At 44.8% G+C, this 17,897-nt stretch overlaps 1 non-coding gene across 1 annotated transcript; it reads left to right on the top strand.

Annotated features, from left to right (window-relative positions):
- The first annotated feature begins 688 nt into the window (after positions 1–688).
- LOC120693654 lies at positions 689–827 on the top strand. Its single transcript, XR_005683111.1, has one exon. It is a non-coding gene; the product is annotated as a small nucleolar RNA Z247 (small nucleolar RNA).
- The last annotated feature ends 17,070 nt before the right edge of the window (positions 828–17,897 follow it).

Raw genomic sequence — 17,897 nt, 5'->3', positions numbered from 1 at the left:
CAATCCTTGGCCGGCTCTCCTGTTGGTTCTCACGCTATATATGTAAGCCATGAGAGGGGCTTTTCCTCTATCAATACAATTAACACGCAACCGACCGAGAGACCCAAGATCGGGCTCCGTCGTTCCTCCTAGTGCGCCTCTGAGTTTTACATGGTAATCAGAGCCTTCAAAGCCTAAACAGATCGAATCCCCTTGATCATCTGTCATGGCTGGTTCATCCTCCTTTGCCGCCAATCCACTCCTTGGTCAACCCGTCACTGAGAAGTTGACGAAATCCAACCATGCGCTGTGGAAGGCCCAGATCCGTGCCGCGGTGCGCGGTGCTCGTTTACAAGGCTACCTCACCGGTGCTTCCAAGGCACCATCGGCGGAAGTCGTCGTCAAGGAAGCAGACGGCAAGGAGGTGACAGTGCCGAACCCGGCACTAGATGATTGGGAAGCAACGGATCAACAGGTCCTTAGCTACCTACTGAATTCTTTGTCAAAAGACATCCTCTCGCAGGTTGCTACATGTGCGACGGCTGCAGAAGCATGGAAGATCATAGAAGACATGTTTGCGTCACAGACGCGAGCACGAACCGTGACTACACGGATTGCTTTGGCGACTACCCAAAAAGGGAGCTCGTCCGTTGCGGAGTACTTCGGGAAGATGAAGACTCTAGGCGACGATATGAGGGCGGCAGGCAGACCGCTTGAAGATGAAGAATTGATCGAGTATATCATCACTGGATTGGGCGAGGATTTTAATCCCCTTGTCACATCTCTCTGCACTCGTGTGGAGCCGATCTCTCTTGGTGAGTTTTATTCACAGCTTCTCAGCTTCGAGACTCGTATGGATCTTGTGTATGGAGGAAACCAGGGAGGCTCCGCCAATTCTGCTAGTCGCGGCCGTGGTCGCGGCAGGAACATGCGTGGCAGAGGCCAATCGCGTGGAGGAGGCTACACCTTTGGAGGGCGCGGCAACTCAGGAGGTCGCGGCAGCTCTGGAGGGAATTTTCAGCGCCAAGGTGCAGGACGTGGTGGAGGTTACAACAACTCCAACCGCAACTACAACAACCCAAGGGCGTCATCTGATGGAGAACTGCTCTGTCAGGTATGCTTCAAGAAAAGACATACTGCTGCAGAATGCTGGCACAGGTTCGACAAAGATTATGTTCCAGATCAAAGGTTGGTTGCAGCAGCAACAAACTCGTATGGGGTGGACACTAATTGGTACATGGATACCGGTGCCACTGACAACGTAACAAGTGAATTGGAGAAGCTGACGGTGAAGAACAAGTACCACGGATCAGATCAGATCCACACGGCGAATGGTACAGGTATGGATATTAGTCATATTGGTCATACTACCGTTCATACTCCTAGTTGTGATATTCATCTAAACAATGTTCTTTATGTTCCACAAGCCAAGAAAAATCTTGTTTTCGTTCACCGTCTTGCTACTGATAACTCTGCCTTTCTTGAATTTCACCCTAATTTCTTTTTAATCAAGGATCAGGCAACGAAGAACACTCTTCTTAAAGGAAGGTGTCACAAAGGCCTCTACCCCCTTCCTGCGTCATCAGTCAAACAAGCCTTGAGCGCCACCAAGCCATCTGAGTCGAGATGGCACAGTCGTCTTGGACATCCGTCCTCGTTTATTGTTAAACAAATTATTAGTAGCAATAATCTCCCTTGTTCCGGAGAAAACTCAAATGAGTTAGTGTGTGATGCATGTCAACAAGGAAAAAGTCATCAACTTCCTTACCCTACTTCATCTAGTATTTCTAAATATCCATTGGAACTTGTTTTCTCTGATGTTTGGGGTCATGCGCCGGAATCTGTTGGTAGAAAGAAATACTATGTGAGCTTTATTGATGACTTTAGCAAATTTACTTGGGTTTATCTTCTGAAATTTAAGTCAGAAGTATTTCAAAAATTCCATGAGTTCCAAGCTTTAGTTGAACGCCTCTTCAATAGAAAGATCTTAGCCATGCAAACTGATTGGGGAGGTGAATATCATAAGCTTAATTCATTCTTTAGCAAAGCTGGCATAACCCATCATGTTTCATGTCCTCATGCTCACCAACAGAACGGCTCTGCCGAAAGAAAACATCGTCACATAGTAGAAGTTGGCCTCTCTCTTCTTGCTCATGCATCCATGCCCCTTAAGCTTTGGGATGAAGCTTTTCTCTCTGCAGCCTACTTAATTAATCGCACGCCTAGTAGAATTATTGGAAATCGAACACCTTTGGAACTTCTCTTTCAACAGAAACTAGATTATACATCTTTGAGAGTCTTTGGTTGTGCTTGCTGGCCAAATCTTCGCCCATATAATACCCACAAGTTACAATTTAGATCTAAACAATGTGTTTTTCTTGGCTACAACACTCTTCACAAAGGATACAAGTGTTTAGATGTCTCTACGGGGCATATATATATTTCACGAGATGTGATTTTTGATGAAACAGTGTTTCCTTTCTCAAAGCTTCATCCCAACGCAGGAGCTAAACTTCGCTCCGAAATTCATTGCCTTCATCCTACTCTATCAAATCCGACTCATGGAGGAGAACGTTTAGTAGGCCAATTTACTAATTATCCACCTGATATTGCTAATGATCTTCTTGAAGTACCGCAGGAACAAAATCAGGACCAAACTCAGGAAACAAGTGCAGGAGACATACCAAATATTGGTGGTTCCCTGCACACAAGACATGAGGCTGATTCTGGTCCTGTTAGCGCTGCACAATCCACTCCGGGATCTGCATCACCCGAGGAATCAACCCAGGCGTCTGCAGGCCGCTCCGAGCCTGCTGCCGTGCCGAACTCGTCTTCAGCGCCAGGCCAATCCGCGTCTGGCACCGCGACCAGCGCCCGCGCGGCTTCTCCGACCAGCGGCTGGCGAGCGGGGGAGCACCTGCCATCAGTGCATGTGGATATCCCAGGATCATCTGTCAAGCCTGCAGAGTCTACAGAGACTACAGATGTTGATCCTCCTCAGGAAATTACAAGACCACGAACAAGGTTGCAAAGTGGAATTCGCAAAGACAAGGTATATACTGATGGCACTATTAGATACAGTTTATTTTCTTCTACTGGTGAACCACATACTGTTGAGGAAGCTATAAATGATCCACAGTGGAAAGAGGCTATGCAGACTGAATATGATGCTTTGATAAAAAATAAAACTTGGCACTTAATTCCTCCACAAAAAGGCATAAACGTGATAGGCAGCAAATGGGTATACAAAATTAAGCGCAAAGCAGACGAAAGCTTAGACAGATATAAAGCTCGTCTAGTAGCTAAAGGTTTTAAACAAAGGTATGGGCTTGATTACGAGGATACTTTTAGTCCAGTGGTAAAAGCAGCTACCATTCGTACTGTTCTATCTATTGCTGTTTCCAGAGGATGGAGTCTACGACAGCTTGATGTTCATAATGCATTTTTACATGGCATATTGGAGGAAGAAGTGTATATGCAACAACCTCCCGGCTTTGTTGAACGAGGTAAAGAGAATTACAATTGTAAATTGGATAAAGCTTTGTATGGATTGAAACAGGCACCAAGGGCTTGGTATTCGAGATTAAGCACTAAACTTGTGGATCTCGGGTTCAAACCTTCAAGGGCAGACACGTCCCTTTTTATCTTCAACAGAGGAGGTATAACTATGTATGTTCTTGTTTATGTGGATGATATCATTGTGGCTAGCTCAACAGATCAAGCCACATCGGCACTACTCAAGGATTTACAGAAAGACTTTGCTTTAAAAGATCTAGGTGATCTTCACTACTTTCTCGGCATTGAAGTAAAAAAGGTACGGAATGGAATTGTTTTAACTCAGCATAAGTATGCTAATGATTTGTTGAAGAAAACTGGTATGGTCGATTGTAAACCAATGAGTACACCACTGTCTACTAGTGAGAAATTATCTTTGCATGAGGGGTCTCTTCTGGGTCCAGATGATGCTACTCAGTATAGAAGCATAGTTGGTGCATTACAGTATTTGACACTTACAAGGCCTGACATAGCTTTTCCGGTTAACAAAGTTTGTCAATTTCTTCATGCGCCTACTACAGTTCATTGGGCTGCTGTTAAGAGAATATTGAGGTATATAAAACAATGTACTCAGTTGGGATTAAATATACATCGGTCAATGTCGACTCTAGTAAGTGCTTTCTCAGATGCTGATTGGGCTGGCAATGTAGATGATAGAAAATCTACAGGAGGTTTTGCTGTCTTTATTGGGTCAAACTTAGTATCATGGAGTGCACGCAAACAAGCTACAGTGTCGAGATCTAGTACTGAATCAGAATTCAAAGCTATGGCTAATGCAACTGCAGAATTGATGTGGGTACAGACTTTGCTGAGAGAATTGTGAGTTAAAAGTCCACAGGCTGCAAAACTATGGTGTGATAATCTTGGTGCAAAATATTTGTCAGCCAATCCAGTGTTTCATGCTCGAACTAAACATATAGAAGTTGATTTTCATTTTGTCAGGGAAAGAGTATCACAGAGACTCTTGGAAATTGAATTTATCCCTTCTGGAGATCAAATTGCAGATGGCTTCACGAAAGCTTTATCAGTAAGATTATTGGAGAATTTCAAGACCAATCTTAACCTAAGAAGGTTATGATTGAGGGAGGCTGTTAGGAAAATTGTAATTGTGAAAGCTTCCATGTTTGTAACGTGAAACAACAAGGACATGTATCGGCCAAGGAGTGCTATAGATAGAACTGACTATAGATAGAATTATTCTTTCTTGTAAAGCAATCCTTGGCCGGCTCTCCTGTTGGTTCTCATGCTATATATATGTAAGCCATGAGAGGGGCTTTTTCTCTATCAATACAATTAACACGCAACCGACCGAGAGACCCAAGATCGAGCTCCGTCGTTCCTCCTAGTGCGCCTCTGAGTTTTACAACTACAGAGCCGCAAGTCGGCTCGGCTGTAAGAGCAGGGTTAATGATTCCTCCGCTAGCCGGCTGGGAGGACTGATGAGATGACAGTGGGTCCCACTGCATTTAATGCGCAGAAAAATGGAGCAACCAATAGCAGTCAGGTGCATGGAGACGGCAGCCAACCGAAGCAGGTTAGAGAATTTATCCGCCCGCTCCAGTGTGAGTCGCCGGCGTGATTGTCTCTCTTCCTTTCTCACCCCTCCACCTAGGATTTCGCCGGCTCCCAGCTCATTATATAATAGTTGCTCTAAGCCTGTAACGAAGTCACACTAGCTCTACGTGCGCTGTACTAGCTAGTCGCTATATTCGTACGTCGTCATGCTAGCTCCTCCCTACGCATCCATGATTTGGCGAGCTCGATGCAGCCTGCCCGGGCTACCTGTAGCTGCTTGTGCTTTGCTTGTCATTGCCGTAGAATACTCCACATGCACATGCATGCATGATCCATGGTTCACACAGCCGTCAGGAGCAGGAGCTGCCGTGCATTGGTCAAATCCACATGCATGCATGGCCGCCATGGGCCATGGCTTCGTGCGTTACAAAAAGCTGCGGCGGCCATCAGCCAACTAGGAGGTACCTAAGCAGCTCTACTCAGACTACAGAGATGACGTTGAGAGAGAGAAAGAGGGGCCCAACAGCCATGCCATGCAAGTTTTGTGGTCCGGATTGCTTTATATGAAAGCCATCCAACCTTCTTTTCATGTATGTGTGGGTTCATATAAGACTGGATGAAAAACTCGTAACTCGCTAGCTTACTCGACTGCTCGACTCGCTCGTTAATGGCTCGGCTCGAAGTCGACTCGTTTTGTAATGAGCCAGCTCGTTTTATAATGAGCCAGCTCTGTTTATATCGAGCCAGCTCGAGCTGGGCTCGCGAGCTGCTCGTGAGCCATAACAAGCCAAATTAAATCTCAAGATAACAATTAAAATTGGCTTGACCCATATAGCCACACATCCCTTGGTAGCTCGGCCCAGCCCAAATCATGAAACCCTAACCCCTTATACAATACATTACACCACACCACCACCATCCACGGTCCACCAGGCAGTCAGAGCAAGTCACGGTCTTTCTCTTTCGCTCTTTCCCCTCCTCCCAATCCCGAGCCGCCACCCAGCGCCCTGCCTGCTGCCGCCCACCGCGCACGCAGAAGCACGCACCGACGTATGCACTCCGCAGTCCGCACGCCACCCTGTTCGCCCGCGGCTCCCGGCGCCCAGCGCCCTGCCCACGCCGAACACCGCCCTTTGCGCACAGCAAGCCGACGTCACCCGCATCAGTGTGCTGCTGCCCGCCGTCGCTGGTCATGGAGGATGAGGAAAAAGTCCAAGGGATGCTTCCTCTAGTGGCACCAAGTCTTAACTCGAGGAGCAAGCGCAAGAAGACGCCGTCTGCGATGGGAAATCGTGGTGGCCATGGCCGAGGTCGAGGATCAGCAGACACAAACATGGTATGTATTTTTGTTCATACTTCGATCTGTAGGTTGCAGCCTAGAATGTGTGTGATTCGTGTGACTGCAGGATGTCACTATGTCAATATATTTATGTTAATTCATGTCAATGTGATTCGTGTGTTCTGCAGACTATAGTCTGTTGTGTAGGCCAGTTCTGTAGCAAAATTGATTTTTGACCAGTATGTAATCTGTGTAGCACATCGAGCCTTTGGCGCAGGATGAGAACAATGGAGAGAACTTTGACATGAATGCTACCAGTGCAATATCTTTAAGTGTACCGACAGATGATGATGATGCAGATGGTGATGCAAGTCAAAAGGAGGATGGAGATGATGTAAGCATGGCATCAAATACATCAAAGCCAACTAGAGGACGGAAGAAATTGAAGGCTGGGACTAGTATTCATTTATCGCCTTCTAAGACCAAGGTAAAGAGAGGAAAGAGGACTAGTTGATGGAAGTATTTCAAGGAGATACATGTTCAATCTGAAAAGGAGTTTGGTGTTATGGTGACAAAGGCTAAGTGCAGATTCTGTCATAAGAGTTACGTATACCATCAAGAGGGAGCAACTTCACAAATGAACCGCCACCTTTCCCGCTGCACACAGTTTCAGAACAAGCTTGCTAAGGCTAAATGACAACTTGCTCAAGGTACACTCAACTATATTGCAGATGATGGTTGTCTTTTGTTAATCCTACTGAATATGACCATGAGCACACTAGAAAATTGATTGCAAAGATGATAATTGTCCATGAGTATTCGTTTAGGATGGTTAAGCATAAATGTTTAATATCTTGATGAAGTGGATGAATAGCAACTATGAATCTATTGGTAGGAAGACTATTAAAAATGAATGCATGAAAGTTTATGAATCTGAGAAAGAGTAGCTAAGGAAGAGCCTTAGAGAGGCTGAATCAATCTGTTTGACTACTGATTGTGGACATCCAATAAAAATGTTGAGTACATGTGTTTGGTGGCACACTACATAGATAGTGATTGGGTTTTGCAATGTCGTGTTCTAAACTTTCTTGAGGTAGATCCTCCACACACTGGTTTGGTGATAGCTCATGCTGTTTTTGAGTACTTGGTGGAGTGGAAAATAGAATATAAGGTTATGTTAATCACCCTTGATAATGCTTCAAATAATGATTCTGCTACTACAAATTTGTCAGCCAAGCTGCTTTCTAGAAAGAATGGTCAGTTTGATCCCAAATATTTTCATGTTCGTTGTGCTGCTCACATAGTCAATTTGGTTGTTAATGATGGTCTACCAAATAGAAGGTCTCATAAGTGACCTAAGGAATACTGTGAAATATTTCAAGAGGTCTCCAAGTTGCATGTACAAGTTTGTAGAGGTTTGCAATGATTATGCTAAAGTTGGGAAATGTTTGTCTCTTGATGTTAAAATAAGGTGGAACTCAACATACAAAATGCTTGACACTTGCATTGAGTATAGGTCTGCATTTGGTTATTATGCTCAAGTAGACCAGAACTATGCATGGAAACCTACAGAATCTGAATGGAACATATATAAGAAGATTAGACCAATTCTAGGAGAGATGGACGGAGCAACCATTGCATTTTCAGGATCAGTTTACCCTATTGCTAATGTGTTGTACCCTTACATTTTGAAAGTCAAGATTGCATTGTTAAAGGCAAAAAAATTATAATGACCCATACTTGAAGAAAATGGGTGCTGCAATGTTAGACAAATTTGATAAATATTGGGAAGAGAAGAACAATGTAATGGTTATTGCTACAATCCTTGACCCTTGGTTCAAAATGAGATATATTCAGTTCTATTTTAATGGGTTTTATGCTCCTCAAGGTGTGAACAAGAGGTTGTTGATATTAAAAAAGAGTTAGAAGAGCTGTACAAGAAGTATGAGTTGGAGCAGCGCCAGAAAATAGGTGGCAGTAGCAGCTTATCAACCACTCAATCAGCCTCATCATAAAAGGAAACAACCAGCTCAGTGGCTTGTCTTGTTTCAAGTGAATTTCAGTCCTTTCTAGAGTCAAGTGCTTCAGAAAGTTCAAAATCTGAGCTACTTATCTACCTAGATGAAGCAAATCATTCCTTAAATGATAAGAATTTTAACTTACTTCAATATTGGAAGGTGGATGCTCTTCAATTTACTGTTTTTACAGGGAGAAGATGGTGATGATGGTGACATTGAGACAGTGGAGCTTCCGAGCAGTGTGGTGGAAAGCAACAATTAAGAACTAGGGGTCTGTTGGCTGTGCGCCTGCGCCCCATGGTAGCTTCTATCTTGCTTTTGGTGTTTATATATTACCTACAAACCTGATCAGTCTAACACTCAAGCTGATGCCGTTTATTTTACTTATCTAAACTATATGAGTGTGATAATCGTGGACTTATGGTCATGGTTGTGTCATGGTTGTGGTGGGCTGGATAAAAACTTTGTGGAATTGTGGATCAAATGCTGGATGGATTATATTCTTCATTGTTAAAATTGTAAGTACTTTATGTTTGTTGCTCACTGCAATTATAAAATCTCCATGTACTATGTTTTGAGCCAAACGAGCTGGCTCGAGCTTTTTAGTGAGCCAAGCTGGTCTGTTGGCTTGTTTGTATAATGAGCCAAGCCGAGCCAGCTCATTAACGAGCCGAGCTATAATGAGTCGAGCTGGCTCCATATCCAGCCCTAGGTTCATCAGACGGGTACGGTGCATCTTAACAATGCCTAACTACGCATACCTATGGAAACAAAACTTCAAATATTCCTCATAGGTGTTAAACCCTAGGTGTTTAAAAGGCACAATTAAGAAAATTAAATTAAATTGCAAAACAATTGTGAGGGCAAGAAATTAATTAAGGCATCCAATGTGAAATTAAGTTTCAAACTCATAATTTGGAACAACTCATTAATGGAGTGAACAATACATTCCAACTCAAATCCTGATGCAAACAAGTTACAAAATTTATTTTAGGCTGAAATGGAACCCATTAGTGACATGTGCCCAATAGTAACATAAGCCAAAATCAGTTCACAAATGTGTAAATCTTGAAGCCCTTTTATGCAAATTAGAAACTTTAAAATAGTTCAAAAACTACAGCTCAAATGAAAAAGTGCCTGAAACAAAAGTTGTAGACCTTAAAAAACCGAACAAAATGGTATTCAAAAGTTTTTCATTTGAGACCAGTAAGGTGGAGAAATTTTTAGTTTACAGAGGGGTCCCTAGAATTTTGGAAATTGCAAAACCATTGTTGACATTTCTTAGCGCAATCACTAGGAACGGGGTGTCCCTAGCAACGACGCCAGAAATGCCGTGTTGGTATGTCTTAACATTTACAGAAGGATCCGCAAGCGCACGGATATACCGTTGTAGCATTTCACCCGGAAGTATTCAGGGTATCGTTATTTATATTTTCCCAAGGGATGGCGAGGTTGTGTAAAGATATTTACTAGTTATATAACCATGACTTTATGAAATAAGGTGCAGACTGCTGATTATACATGGGTAAGTGATAATAAAGGATAATCAGGGGTAATGTGACACACACAGAATAGCCAACTCTCTTGAATAAAGAATAAACAAGCACAGCTAAGGTTAGTGGGAGCATAGGCACAGATCCTATTATACTATTCATGTCAGCAGATAAGTTATGTTAGCCACATGCTTAGAGCTGCAGGTGCCGGGAAATTAGGGACATCGGGGAGAATGACCCACACTGGAGAACATCCAGTCCCGTTTCATCTTTGCATGAACTCCTACACGATACCCGAATGTCAGGGAGTATGCTAACCGAGAAGCAGCTTCCCGGCAGACCGACAGGGCTGTCAGCACATGCGGTCTACCCCAGTCAAACCATGGAGCACCGTCATATCCGAGGGATCCCGCATACCTGGGCACCATGCCCGCATATGAGGTCACTACCCTAGCACCCCCGGGTCCCCCACCCTTCGGATGGACAGGTAAGATGCTAAGGTATGCTCGAAAGCACAACGAACTGATATCCTTATCCAGATCATCTGGCCTAAGCAAGCAACTAGTATAACTTGATGAAGCACAGATCAAGGCTAAGCATACTAAGAACATAGCAAGATAACCAAGAACGAACTCAATATGAACAGCATAACGAGAGTCAAAATACAAAGCCATACCAGAGGCCGAGGATTGCTCGCCGATCCCGGGGATGACTGGATTTGCTAAAGAGATGAAGTACTAGCCTAGCTCCACTATCCTAAGGAGTACAAGTCACAAGAGAGTGTGAGAGAGAGGCCTTCAAGTGGTGTGTGTGGTGAGTGGTATGAGAGGCCCCTTATATAGCTTGTGGAGGTCGGTTCCCGCCATCTTCATACATGGAAACATGCCAAACCGCCATCAGGAGGATAAGATCAACCTTCCCGCCAAAATGCACCTGGACGGGACTCAGGGGGGGTTCGGCCGAACCCATGGATCGGCCGACACCACCCTACCGCCTTTCGCCACCGCCTTCGTCTGGGTCACTGCCTAGTGGGTCCTCTTGTCAGGTAGTCGGTGATGGGGCTTCCTTGGTCGGTTTGGTCTGGTTTGTCGGCCTCTTTTGCATGTGTTACGCAGGACGTGATCTTCTGTGACTTTGTCTGTGTATTCTTCGTGTTTTCTTCTTATTCCGGACTTGTGCTCCTGAAAACATAAATCTTCAAAAACAACTGTGGAGCTAGGTTAGTGATACAAATATGCGAGTAAGAGATATAATTTTCCTTCTTTTATGAGTATAGTTGACGGTCAGTTTTCGCACTTAACGACCATCAACTACCATCCTCAAGCACTCTGTTTCTCTCTCCCTCTCTCTCTGGCGCACCGTACGCCGTCGGTGGATGTCGTCCACCGTGCTGGCCTGCCAAGTGGCCCCGCCGCCCCTGGTTTTTGCCAAACCAGCTCCTCCCTGGCAGCTCCCTCGCCCGACACGCACCCCGACCTCCTCCCGTGCCGCCACGCCACCCCGGTCACCCGCCAGTGTTGTTGCCAGCTGGTCATGCCCTGGCGAGCCATCCCAGGTCGGTTGGACCTCCCCTAGGCCTCGTTAGCTTCACTACGAAGCGTCACAGCCTATAAGTACCAACCCAGTCGCCATAATTGCGCGTGTACGCCATTTCCGCCGCTTCGCCATTGCAATTCTCGCCGACGAGCTCTGCTCCACCGCCTACGACCCACCTCCCCTCCCGCATTGCCCTAGCCAAGGTTCCTCTACCCTTCACCGAGCCCCAGTGGAGCTATTGGGCCAAGCTGCGTCGGCTCGAGCTCGCCGGAGTTGGACTTCCCCCTCCGCTGCGCCACAGCCACCGTCGAGCCGCTGTCTCCGACCGCCTCAGCCCCGACCCCGCACACCAAAAGGTGCGCATGGACCCCCTGAACCTTCTCCGCCCCCTAGCCCCCGCCGCCGGCGATGAGGTTCGTCGGAACACGGCGGCGAACCGTCGTTTCCCCTGGCCAAGGACCTAATTGTAATTAAATTCTTAGATTCCAGGGGTCCCGATGCAAAAGTACATGAACTCCTTCATATTCAAATCAGTGAACTTTGAAAATGCATAATTAGTCATAGAAAAATGGTAAAAATTCAAACTCAACTGTTTTGGAATCATGGAAATGAAGTCTACAAGTTTGTCCACAGTACCATATGCTAAATCAGGATATTTTTAGCTCTAGGGTTAAATCAAGAATAAATATGGAATATTTGTTCTAGGAGTTTTACTTAGTAATTTTAGTTGATTTTTTGCTGGATGTTGTCTCGTGCTATTTCTAGTACTTGGTAAAAATTTGAGCTCAAATGGATCTCTGTAACTAGATGAAACTTGACTCTTTTCTAGATCTACTAGTAAACTTGACATGTTATTTCTGGCAGATTTACTAGAGTACTATGCATGAAACTTTTTCTCTGAGTTTATGTTACTAAATGCTTACTAATGCGCAAGTTTGGATATTTTTAGATCTGTGTAGCTATATATGTGATTTAATCCATGTTAAGTAGCACTTATTTAAGATAAATAGTTCCTGTTACTAAAAAAATCTAGTAAATTTAGTAGTACTTCCTTTTAGTCATATAAACCTATCTGCAAAGTTGAGATTCAATGGATGAGTAGAACTACAGATATGATTTACTCTTGCTGTCATATAGCTTAATTTATTATTTTTGCTCTAGTTAATATATTCTATATTTACTTGTGATTTTTGCGCCAAAGCTTGATATCTGTACCCTGATGCTGTTTAAAAAGTTTGGCATGCATTACTTAACAGAAAGTAGTCCAAACAGTTATGCTTGTGTTCATGTTAGGAAATGCAATGCTAAATTTATTGTTAGAAATAATGGCTTATATTTTTACTGAAGCATATTTACGGGTATTTTAAGCTCTGGTAAAATTTTGGTACACAGAAACCTTATGTAGCTCTCTATAGAAATTAATCTTGATATGTTGATGCATAATTTGTCGATTTTATGTCTCCTGAGATATGTCTAGTTTAATTCTGGAAGAATCATAGTACTTGGATTATCATGTGTAGTGTTTACTGTAAAAACTTGAGCTCCAGAATCATTGTAGATCATTCTGTATAAAATTAGTTTGATTCTAACATGTTCAATTTTAATGATTTTTCATGCCTGCATACTTTACTTTTTTATCTGAAATTTTTATTGCAAGTTCTACAGTATATATTCTGTACTGTATAAAATTTTTAGCACCAGAACATGTCTCTAGCTCCTGTTTCGGATTTTTGTAAATATCTTGTGTATATTGTCTAGAAAAAAAAACCCCCCCCACCCAGTTCATTTTATGAAGTAAAGTAAATATATTACCTACTCCATAAATGATTGCCCAGTAAATTGGGTTGAACAAATTCATTACTAAAGTAACACAGTCATTGGACTGCAACTTTATCCTGAAGGAAAGAAATGAATTTTATCATGTTGTAACAAAGATCACCTTTGCATTCATATAGAGCCTGTGAATATATCTGACGGTGTATACGAGTTGGTGCCCGCAAGTGATCTCACTTCTGAGGGTTCTCTGTTAAATCTAACTGAATTGAATCATGACCTGGGCCAAAGTTCGGAAGAGCCCAAGACTAGTATTGCCCAGGAAGGCAAGCCCCGGTGCATTTGATCCTATTATTTTCACATATTGTTTAATATATGTTGTAATAATTTTATTTGTGCATTTATGTTTCCGGGAGTAGTGCGTAACCTTAGCTATATCTTCCTAGATTCCTATGTACTACTTATCCAGTTTAACTCGGCTAGATGCTTTGCTAATTAGGACCGGTAAAAGTTGAGTGGTTTCCTGCAGCTCGCAAGAATATAGGAATTGACTGACTTTACATTCTGCATTAATATAAGGATGACAGGCGGGGTTGTGGTATTTGTGATACCGCGTCTGTGTAGTATAAAGTTGTTAAGGTCGCGGTGTGTGGCACATTTCGTTAAGCTTTTGAAAGTACTAGCCACATGTCGAGAAATATGGTTATCGCCTTATCGGTAAGCTTAAGTACCTGATTGGACCAACGAGTGGACTTTACTTTCACCCTCTTTTGGACTTGGTCTAGGATGAGCGCAACATGTGGCTGCATAGTGGTCGGACTCTGTAGTCGAGGCGGTTACCCTGATCCATGGACTGGAAAGAAATAGGTAAAGTCATGTGGGTGGCGTAGTTCCCCATACGTGTGTGTTAAGTTTGCCTAGCAAGGTGTTGGAGGCCAAAATTGGCAAACTCCGAGGCCGACCGGTCTGACCAGTTGGGCCGACCGGTCAGACCGGTCTGGGCCTGTGCAGTCCGAGTAAAGTTAGGGTTTGTATTATGGAATCTATTTGTAACTCAATTTGGAAGGGGTACGTCTTCCCCGGCCTATAAATATAAAGGTCACGGCCGATTGAGGTCCTTCTACCCAATCGAATCAATCAATTTACACTTTTCATATTTTTCTCCAAACCCTAGCTTTTCCAACCTCGTGTTGTTCTTTGCTCGTCTCTATGGCGTTCAAGGGCGTCATGAGTGGCCTGCCGACCTCAAGACAATCCTAGATCTTCGAGCTTCGACGGGGTCCCTCCCGAGCTTGAGGTTCTAGGTCTTCGCGAAACTCTCTGCGCCCAACCGGTCTGACCGGTTGGCGTGACCGGTCTGACCGGTCGCCAGGGCACTTCGTCTGGTTGTGATCGTTGCGATCCTGTGCATTCTAGCACTTGTGTGTTGGCCAATCCTGCGTCAACATACTTTTTTGGCGACTCCGCTGGGGACAGATCTGAGTTCATCGGGCGCAATGGCCGGTGATAAGGTTGACTCCAAGGTAGATGCGACTCCCGTCGACATCCAATACGAAGACATACTAGAGGAGACGCGCAAGCAATTTGAGGCGGCGTTCCAGAAGGAACAGGAGGACGCCAAGAATAGTTTGCTTGCATGCTTCGGGAAGACTCGGCAAGGCGTATTCAAGAAGGAGGAGTTCAAGATGCCTACATTCACACCACCGCCACCGAACCCATCTACTACGGCTACAGCTACTGTTTCGTCTGCTTCCACTCCAAGTGAGGTAAGTTTTACCTTCGATTCCATCAATTAGTTTGCCGATGCTTTTTTGAGTCGATTCGAGCAGTCACAAAAGTTTACTCAAGATATGCTTATCGACTTAAATATGCAAAACAAGGGGAAGAAAGCAGTTCAGCCGCACCATCAGATTATCAGTATGGTATGCCGCCGAATTACTTCGCGGGATAGACACCCCCGCCGGGCACAGTTCGGCCATCCAGGGCCGAACCGGTCAGATCGGTCGCACCGACCGGTCAGATCGGTGCCCCGGCGGGCAGACCGGTCAGACCGGTCAATCGGACCGGTCAGACCGGTGCCATGGTGCTCGGTTCTGTGTCACAGCCACAAGTCACGCCTCCTCCCGCTTCGGTTGATTATAGCCTGGGGTGAGAATTGGCAGATTTTGTGCCGCCGTATACGACAAAGTCATACGGTGAACCACCTTTCCCTCCACCATTGCCCAAGGATGTTTGGGATGATTGGCTTAGGGCTAATCTGCAGTATGCCACACAAATGATGTCCACTACTGATCCTGTGACACATCGTTTCGGCCAAACGTCCACGGGTAACTATGAGGCCGATCTTGCTAGGATGAAAGAAGATCTGGCCGATATGTTTAAAGAAAAGTTGGGCTTTGTTGCGGGTAGGAGTCGGCTATATCGTAGGCCGTATGTTGATGCTTTTGATTTGATTCCTTACCCCGCTGGTTGGCGTGTTCCCGATTTTGTCAAGTTTACTGGTGATGATAACTGATCCACTTGGGAGCACATTAGCCAATATATTGCTCAACTTGGAGAAATCGGTTCTAGCAAGTCGTTGCGCGTTCGCATGTTTTCTTTATCTTTGACTGGAATGGCTTTTTCTTGGTTTTCTTCGTTAACTCCTAACTCGATTCGTTCTTGGGACGAATTAGAGCAAAAGTTTCATGATCACTTTTATAATGGGGATAACGAAACTAAGTTGACAGATTTGACATCAGTTAGACAAGGTAGAGACGAGTCTATCCAAGAGTACTTTAAGAAATTTAAAGATATTAAGAACCAATGCTTTAATTTGTCACTTTCCGAAAAGGATTTGGTTGATTTGGCTCTTGCAGGTTTACGCTCTAATTATAGAGAGAAGCTTGATGGTTCGAGTTTTTATTCTATTAATCAGCTTTAAGCTAAAGCTTTGAATCAAGAGACCAAATTTAAGAAAGAAAAGGATACCTACAAGTCCCATCGTTCAATCACTCATATTGTTGAATATGATTCCGATTCATCGGACGATGAGGATAAAGAGGTATACGCTGCTGAGTTTGTTTGGCCCGCCTCGGCCAAACCATCTACTTGTACATCTCTTAAGCTTGTGTCCAAGAAGATATGAAGTTTACTTTCAATGTGTCCAAGTGCGATCGCATTTTTGATGAGTTATTACGACTTGGGCATTTGAAAATTACTCATGTTATATCACCGCTTGAAGAGCTAAAGCGGCGCGCTTATTGTAAATTTCATAATTCTTCATCTCATGCAACTAATGATTGTAATGTATTTCGTCGACTGGTACAATCGGCCAAAAATGAAGGACGATTGACCTTTCTGGAGATGAAGATAGATAAAGCTCTGTTTCCTGTTCATACCATTGATCTCAACAATGCAAAGGTGCTGATTCGGCTGGATCAAGCCGAAGGAGCAAAGGGCAAGAATGTGATCATTGGGGATGATAGGCCGTTGAATGTTGATAACAAGATTCTGGCCAGGGAGGTGATTCAGGAGAAGACTCCTAATGGAAAAAAGAATCTGATAATCATACTTAAGCCTCGCACACTCGAGGGGTAAGAGGGTTCTTCTTCAGGCGACCGGTCTACTGCTCATCCGAGACCGGTCCGACCAGTTTCTCCGACCGGTCAGACCGCCTTGGTGGTCAACCCCGGACATTCAAGCCAAAGAGTCCGGAAGTGGGTACAAGGAAGACTAATGAGCCAAAGGTGCAGGGCAGGGTTGCAAATCAGAAGCCCACCTTTGGACAGTTGTTGAACAAGTACTCAAAAGCCGTTCGAAACGATCAGCCCCTAAAAAAGAGACCGAGGTCACCTCCGCATCAAGGCGCACCTTCCTCTCCTAGGGGTGAATCAAGCAAGCGCAGGGGTGATGTGGTTACCTTGTTCCCTCCTCAGCAAATGCAGCCGATGTACGCTACAATGCCAAGGGCTCCACCGGCATCGGATTCTAAGTTTTCCGCATGGGAGAACGGGGGATTTTGGATGCAATGCTATCCGATGCCGTACCCACCACACTTCCAAGGGGAGGGAAGTTCCAGAGGACCTATATTTGACAGGTTGAAGCAGCCGGTTCACGACCGATTGGGTCCACGCCAATCTGGTCAGGGGCAGAACCCCGGACTGGTCAGACCGGTCTACCCCGACCGGTCAGACCGGTCTCAGCAGAGGCCGGCCCAAGTTCGTCTAGTGCACCAAGTATATCGTGTCAAAGAGAAGAAGGACGAACCAGTGCCAATGCAAGTTGATTCTGAGAAAGCTCCAGTTCCTAAGGGTGTGCAAGTTGAAGACGGGAAAGAAAAAGCTCAAGATGCACAAGAGAGACCGGTGATCATTGAGAAACCGATCAAAGTTTCTCAGAAGCTTGTGTTGGCCAATGATCATGAGGCCAGCAGCAGCAACCTCAAGGATCAAGACAAGGAGAAATACTTTCAGCCTAGGTGGTGTCCACCAGGGTTGACTCACACTCAATAGAGGGGGTTGCAGCGTCTTCGCCGCCAAGAACAGAAGGAGAAGGAGGCGAAGAAGTTGAGGGATGAAATATTTGATGAGTGCAGACCAAGGTTCCCTCAAGGCAAGATGTGGTGGGTCAAGACAGTTGATCAGCCCACAGGACCGGTTGGACCGCTCCAGCCGACCAGTCAGACCGGTGTCCCAGACTGGTCTAATCGCTTAGAGCAACCAGTCAGACCGATCGACCCTGAGCCTGAGCAGAAGGCAGAAGAGGTTG

Source organism: Panicum virgatum, chromosome 9N (genome assembly GCF_016808335.1).
Source record: "Panicum virgatum strain AP13 chromosome 9N, P.virgatum_v5, whole genome shotgun sequence".
NCBI lineage: Eukaryota > Viridiplantae > Streptophyta > Magnoliopsida > Poales > Poaceae > Panicum > Panicum virgatum.
The sequence above is the reverse complement of the archived record's forward strand: the minus strand, read 5'-3'. Positions and strand labels throughout refer to the sequence as shown.